This window comes from Cryptomeria japonica, chromosome 3, assembly GCF_030272615.1.
Source record: "Cryptomeria japonica chromosome 3, Sugi_1.0, whole genome shotgun sequence".
Lineage (NCBI taxonomy): Eukaryota > Viridiplantae > Streptophyta > Pinopsida > Cupressales > Cupressaceae > Cryptomeria > Cryptomeria japonica.
The window spans coordinates 1,002,167,537-1,002,175,358 of record NC_081407.1 but is presented as its reverse complement, the minus strand read 5'-3'; positions in this window follow the sequence as shown (position 1 = coordinate 1,002,175,358).

Sequence of the window (7,822 nt, the reverse complement as noted above, 5' to 3'; positions counted from 1 at the left end):
TATTTCTTTTCCAAGGAAAAGGGCATTATTGTTATGAGTGTGAGTAGACCTTCATTTTATGAATGACTGGATATCGCATGAAATCAATTATTATTAACTCATGCGAAATGGTAAATCATTAATCGAGGCATTTATGCATCGACGCCTCGAGCATGTCAATCCTGATGTGAGGTGATGAACTATCATTATCCGATCTTCCCATGTATAAAGTTCCCCTGTGATAAATTTTCATTCAGTTGCCTGGTAAGTTATCCAAAAAAAAAAGAAAAAGGATAAAGGAGAGGAGGTCTGATTTCGGAGAGAAGGAGCAGTTAGGGAAGCTAGAGGAGATTATTTGCTTTTCAATGGAAAACAGGTGAGAGTTTAGCAGCCTTTGTTCTGTTCTGCAAAATTGTTATTTTCAAAGGTTTGTCTGAAAGAGGTCTTGCTTGTTTAAGTTGAGAATGAAGTCGGTTATGCATTTTCTCGGTAATGTTTCTAGCCATGAATGTAAAAGACCGGTGATTTGTGATATCAATTTAGAAGGGGTAAATGTGGAAAGTCTTCAAGCAAATTTTCTTGCGAATATGGAAGAGGTTAAGGGATGTATGGAAATATTAACGAGTGGGTTAATTGAAGCTGCTGCATTTCCCCCTGCCTTCGTAAACCCTGAACTCCTACAACTTTGCATTGACCATTATGATGTAAGAAGCAAGAGCATAGTAAGCAAAAATGGTAATGTCATACTTCCTGTCTCCAGGGAAACCATTTCTTCTGTTTTGAAATTAACAGCAAGTACCTTTGCCGCTTTCTCACCCATTCAAACTGAAGCTGAGTATCAGGAAAACCCTAGTGTGTACTGAAACACCCTTGCTAGGAAATGGACCAAGGTTAACTATGGAAGTGGGTCTAGACTCCCGAAGGTCATTACTAGAAGCCACATGAAACCCCACATACAGGACCTGGTGGTATTATTACATAGGGTGAAAGGTTCAGCTGATGTATGTTTGTTCGAAGAATGGATGTATAGGTACATTGAAATTATCTTAAAAGGTGAACAATGGATGGATTGGGCGGAGATTATTGCCACTTCCCTGAGAAGCCAGCTCAAACGTGCCAAAGAGTCTAGAGAAGATTTTCGTATGGCCTCATATTTGACTTATTGTATTGCCTGCACATGTGATCTCGCCGCTCTTCCGCATGAAGTATGGAATGAGGAAATGACCATTTTCCAATATTGTCCGTTGTTGCAGAAAGACAGAGTTCTGGAGGATTTCCGTAAGGTGCATGATATATTGTTTGAAAACATTTATTTGGCTCTACAAGGTGTTCAGATGCCATGACTCTCTTCTGAATCGCTGAGGCTGGTTCAACATTATGGGAGTTCTTTTATTCAGTTTCCTAGGTTCACATATTTGAGAGTCGGAGGGTTTGAGGAAGAACCTGTGAGGTTGCCTCGATATGCCCTTGATTGTTTCATTTTAGCCGAATTGTGCAGGCAACTTTCTACTGTCATTAAGGATAATCTCCCAGAGGAGAAATGGGAGACGACTTTCCCTATTAAGCTACACTCTTTGGTCTGTAATAACATGAATGACGCTTCCATCATCAGAAGCAATTTGTTGGGATTCAATCTTGGTTTCTACTGCAGCAGGAGAAACTTCGATAGTAAAGGATATGCAGCTCTGACCCTCGGTCTTGAAATCAACTCATCAGTTGCTCCGCAGCTAGAAGATCTATGGGAAGACTGTGAAAATGAAGAAGAAGTCTTGAAAATGGATCATTCTAGACTCACCTTGCAGCAAATTAGCTCTTTCAAATTGAAGTTCAAAACACAAGGAATCGTCGAAGATGGTTCATTTTTAGTTGAACCCGGATGGGAAGGATCAAACAAAGCAAAATTCTTGACAGTTGATTGGAGCAAGGAGGAAGATGATGATATTAATTTGAGAGCCAGATCCATATTAACTTATACGGATGACTGGCTGCAAAGGAAAAGAAATGGAAACATCAATGAGTCTTCTCCTAAGGTGATTTCTCTCTCGGAACCGCTTCAATCTGACATTCCACTTTCTCATGTTGCAGGTGATACATTGGCCTCAGATATAAAATAAAGTTTCCTTCCCAAGTCATGGCTCCTAGGATGAGATCCCATTCCAGGAACAAAGCTTTGAAGCAGCCTGGTTCCCAGAAGCAGAAAATGACATCACCAGAGCGGGATTCAAGTGATAAGTCCCCTTTTCAAGATGAAGCAGACGATGAAGTCCAATTCATTGAAACACCAAAGACAGATCAACCCAATTTCTTGACTCTGATTAAAGATACTCAGATGATATCAACCACTCCCACTGTTCCTTTATGGTTGTCAAATTCAATCAATAAGAAACGGAGTTTACAACCAGTGGCCTCGCCAGTAAAAGATATTGTCACTAGGTATGCGGCTAGAGGATCTAAAGCAAAGAAAATGAAAATGGATGCTTGTCTCACTAAAGATCTAGTGACGGGGAAAATCATAGCGGAGGTGGCTACTTATAAACAGAAAAGGGAATCAGGGGAAATTGATGAGGAAGGATTCAAAGTCACTTCTATTGAACTAGGTACCCTTAATAGGAGTACTGGTAATAATTTCTTTAAATTTTCTGCTGATCACATGCTCACTCAATCAGAAAAAGATTCCAAAGAGAAGAAAGAATTGAAAGCAATGGTGGTGACGATGGCCACATACATCAATTTGCTGATTAATTTAGGGCCTAACCCAATAATCCAGCTACCTCAGCCATTCGATCCAAATTCCGCCGAAAGCCAGCAACTGATGAAACAGATGCAGAGGGGAAAATTGCTGTCTGACGCTGTGGTTAGTTGGGTAAATAGCATATTAGAGAAAGGGAATAAGTTTATTTCCGAAATTACTAGTATCTATTCCGAGGGTGAAGCATTGCTCGGAGAGATTCAAACTTTGATACCAGTATGGGAGACAGAATTGTCACGGTGCCAAACCATAATTTCTTGGGTAACTGAGGTTGAAAAGTTTGGAGTTCTCAAATTCTTAGGTGAAAACCCCATGAAAGCCGTGGACCCGTGCACATTATTTATCCTAAAAAGTAATATGAGCTAGAAGGAGTCCATCTACAAAGAAGCCATCAAAAAGGTCCAAGGCGTCAAGAATCAAATCACAGACATGCATAAGGAACTGGTTAAAGACATGAAGATTGTCAACCCCACAGGCATCTTACAATTGGATGAAGGTAGCATGGACATTGAAGTGTTAACCAAAAGTTTCACCGAAGCAGTTGAACAGATTAGAGATAAAGAAACACCCAAGGTCGATGATTTCACTTCGTTGGCAGGTATAGAATCCATGTTGTGCCTCAATGAGAAGCTAATGCCATGTCAGAGCCTAAAGATGAAGGAGTACAGGTGGCAGAAGGATGCATGTAGAGCCCGACTGATGAGTTTAAAGAACCCGCAATCACAGGCCACGCAGGAATTCATGTCTACTTTCCAGAGCTGGAAGCTGGTACGACAAATCATCGGAAATGAGGAGGAAGCCGGCGAATATAGTGGGAACTGAATCGTCACCCACTGGCGTTCTATCTTTTTGATAACTGCTTTCTAGTTTCATAACGGTTTCTTGTATTAACCCGATAGGGCTGGGTTTTAAGGGAGGCCCTTCGGGATTTTAAAAACGACTATAAATGCTGGGGCATAAGACTGTCTTAAAGGATTAGCAATAGAGGAGAAAAGAATAGCAAGTTAAATATAGTTTTAAGATAGATTTTTCTGAAGTACAGTGATCAAGGATAGTATATGCATGTTTTAGCTTCCAAAGACTTTGTGCATTGAAGTTGGATATACATATATGAAAAATTTTGAGTTATGCTTTGAAACTTTGCGTTCTGAGTGTTGAATTATTATCACTTTGTGGAGATAATTCGGCGATTCGAAATTTCCTTATTGCTGTTGGTTAGTCGTAAGTTCATCTATTTCCTGTTTTGATATATGTTGAAAATCTAGCAGAAAATCCATTCTTTGAGATAGATTTTGTTGATTATATGTATGTGAATCTTTTCATTTGCGATCTGTATTTTGTAATTACCTCACTACCTAAGGGTAGTTGAGAGAACCTTATGCACTTTCAGGAAAAAGTGTAATTATAAAAGTTGAATTCATTGCAAATCAGATAAGGGAGCTGTACTTGTAGAAAAATTCAGAGAGGAAGTTAAAGTAAAATTAATACTTTCTCAACTGTAGTGAATGATTCTGTTCTCTTCATAACATTGGGCATAGAGTAAATTAAAAGAAATTAAGTAAGAGGACAATCTATTCACCAACAGATTTTTGGCAACTCTGCTGGGAAAATCGAGTCCTTTTGAAGGAACCTTAATTTTTAAATGTAATGTATAACCATGGTTCTTCAACATAACGAGGTCTTTCCTGTATTACAACCCAATCTTCGATTTGAAGATACTCAAGAAGACATAATTTCAAACTTAGCGGCAACTGCTTGGCGAGAACGTAGAAGTGGTCAACACTATCAGCAAATATTAGTGGTTCTGGAAATAGAGGAGGAAAGAGCCGAGTTCTTGAGAGGAGTGCCGGAAGTTCTGGAGGCTGCTATTGTAAATAGACTAGCCCAGGCACCCGCAAGACCTTGAACGCACCAGTAGTTTAGAAACTGGCTACTCGTAGATACACAAGAGGGGAAAGAAAAAAAGGAATTCTTGATGAGAACTTTGAGCCCTTGAAAAACCTAAAACTCTTGCTAGATTTTACCGATCCTAAAAAGAAGTAGATTAAATCCCAAAGCAGGCCTAGCTCACCACCAAAGCCTTCTCCCTTCTCACCTCTAGTTCAATCCTTGCTTCCATTGAGTGCCCTTGTTCCAGCCTATATATCAATTCCACCTTTGCAAGTTGTACCACCCAACATGGCTGCTAATCAACCTTGGGGACAGAACATAGGTCCACTAAATTTAGGCGTGAACCCTACACCACTTCCAAAAGGAGCTACTGAAGTTTTACCTAAGTTTAGTGGAGATGGCAAGGTCTCAACAGATGACCACTTAAGCGCTTTTCATTCTGCCTGTGCTGTTATAAGTGTCCCTACATAGGAGGTTGCTGTGAGATTGTTTGTGCGAACCTTGACTGATGCTGCTGCTGATTGGTTCAATCATTTGCCCCATCTTTCTATTACTAGTTGGGATGATATGAAAAATGCCTTTGAAAATAGATTTAAAACCCCTGAAAATGAATGTTCTCTGTTTTCCCAACTCAGTCAAATGAAGAAAGATATGCATGAACCTATTAGAGAGTTTGTGGCCAAATTCAATAGATTGGTTCAAAGAATTCCCACGGCGTCAAGACCTAGTGAAGAAAATCAGAAATTATTTTTTATTAATGCCGTTCCAGCAAATATAAGTTTTCATCTTATTAAAGATGCTTGTGCTGATTTAGGTGCTGCTCAGAGGTTGGCTATTCAACTGGAGGATGCATTCATTAATGCCGGTAAGTGGAAAAGAGAGGTACATACTCCTGGGACTGTTTCATCTGCTACACCCACAGACCCAGTCTTACAAAAGCTGATGAATGACATAGCAATGATGAAGAGGCAGCAGAATAAAACACATAATCAGTATCCTTCCCCTTATCAAGACATTCAAAGACGGCAGCAGTCTCAAAATTTTGGGAGAACTCCCCTATTAACTGCTCCTCAGCCGAGACTACAAATCGAAGAAGCCCCTAAAGAAACAATGTGTTCTTTCCACATGACTTCGGATCATGATGAACGAGAATGTCCTGACTGGCTAAATTGTATTCAGCTAGCAAAGAGTGCTCTTATGGCAGAAGCGATGATTGAAAAAAAAGATGTAGAAAAAGATGAGTCTGGTAGTTACTTCCTAGAATATGAATCTGATTCAGAGAGAGGAGGTGATGTTTTTACAACACTTCAAGAACCTACTTGCACAGTCATGACTAGAGGCCAACGGAATCAAAAATTCTATCCTGGAAACACCCCAAATGTATCAAATTCTAAAGGTAAGGAGCATGTTCAGACTGATACTATGGAACCTAAGATTTTGTTCAAGGCTGAAACGAAAGCTAGTGCCTCAGCTTTTGACATTGTAGAATTCTGTAAAACCTCTTCTATATCCATTTCACCAGCTGAATATTTAAAGCTTAATCCTAAGGAGTTAGACAAGTTGGTTCAATACGTGAAGGGAAGTTTAGTCACTAGTGCACATGTTACAGATAATGTTTCCGAGGATGTAGGAGCTGCTGATGAACCCACTTTTGTATCCGAGAGATGCTCAAAGAACATTGGAGCTACTGTTAATTCTGTTCAAAAAGAAATGGACGAGAAAAAGCCCAATCCATTTTATATATCTTTGTTATTAAACGGTCAAAGGCTTAGTAACTGTATTATTGATTCCGGAGCATCAGATAATATTATGCCTCAGCCAGTTGCAAAAGCCCTTGGTTTGGAGCTCACAAAAAATTTTGGGTGTTGCTATGCTATGGATGGGAAGCAGGTACCCCTGGTTGGCAAAGTGAAAGATGTACAAGCTGTCCTTTACGCTTGCCCTGAAAAGAGAGTGAAGCTTACTATTCTGGTAGCTGACATTCCAGCTAGCTATGGGATGCTACTTAGCAGAACTTTCTGCAAGGATATAGGTGGAGAAATTAAAATGGACTGGTCCGAAGCATATATTCCTGTAGGAAAGAAGAAAATAAAGTTAGAACCTGAGCCGAAAAACAAATATACTGTGGTACCTTTTGATAATCCCAAAGCACAGATATTATATGAGGAGTGTCAATTCGGGAATTACATCATCTTACCCGAGAAGTCATGTGAAGAGAACACCGTAAGTGCTGAAGAAACCTTGTGGACTTTAGAATTTGATGGAAGTTGCTCGAGCTCAGGCTCAGGTGCTGGTGTAGTACTCATATCACCTTCCGGGGAAATTTTCCCTTTCTCTTTTAAGGTGGATTTCCATAATACAAATAATACAGCAGAATACGAGGCGTTACTTCTAGGTCTACAAGAAGCAAAGGGAAAAGGGATAAAGCAGTTAAAAGCAAAAGGGGATGCTGAACTCATTGTCAAGCAGGTGAGAAAACAATTCTCTATAAAAAATGAGCGACTGAGGCATTATAGAAATCTGGTTTGGGATGAAATTGAGTCATTTGAAGCTTTTTCTATTGAATTCGTCCCTCGTGCTCAAAATACCAAAGCTGATTCTTTAGCTGTCTCTGCATCTTTATTATTACCCCATCCCGAATTCAAAAACGATACTTACAGGATTGAGGTGTTATATAGACCAAGAGTCCCAGATAATATTAATCATTGGCAGGTCTTTAATGATGATGAACAATTAAAAGAATTCATGGCATGCGCAGGAGATTTCGCTGAAATCCTTTTCGAAGGATCTGAACGTGGGGGCAAGCCAATCGGTGAAGAACCAACGGAAACAGGGGAAGTGATCCAACTTCAAGGAAACAGAATTCCCAAAGGCCTAGTTTCTTTGGAACATCTTTTTGGTAGAAAGGATGACAGTACTTTAAAGAAAGATGCTGGTTCTAATGAAAGTAAAGAGGAACATGACAAGATCAACATTGGAAGTGAAGAGGATCCTAAGCTGATCTCTATAGGCAAAACTTGTTCTGCAAGGGAAAAGAGGAACTTATCTGAGCTTTTAATCCAATATCAAGATGTTTTTGCATGGGGTTATAGTGACTTAAAAAATTTCAGAAATGGTGAATTCGTGCATCACATACCATTGAAACCAGGGGCCACCACCTTCAAACAAAAGCTTAGAAATTACAACCCCAAAGTTTCAGAAGCC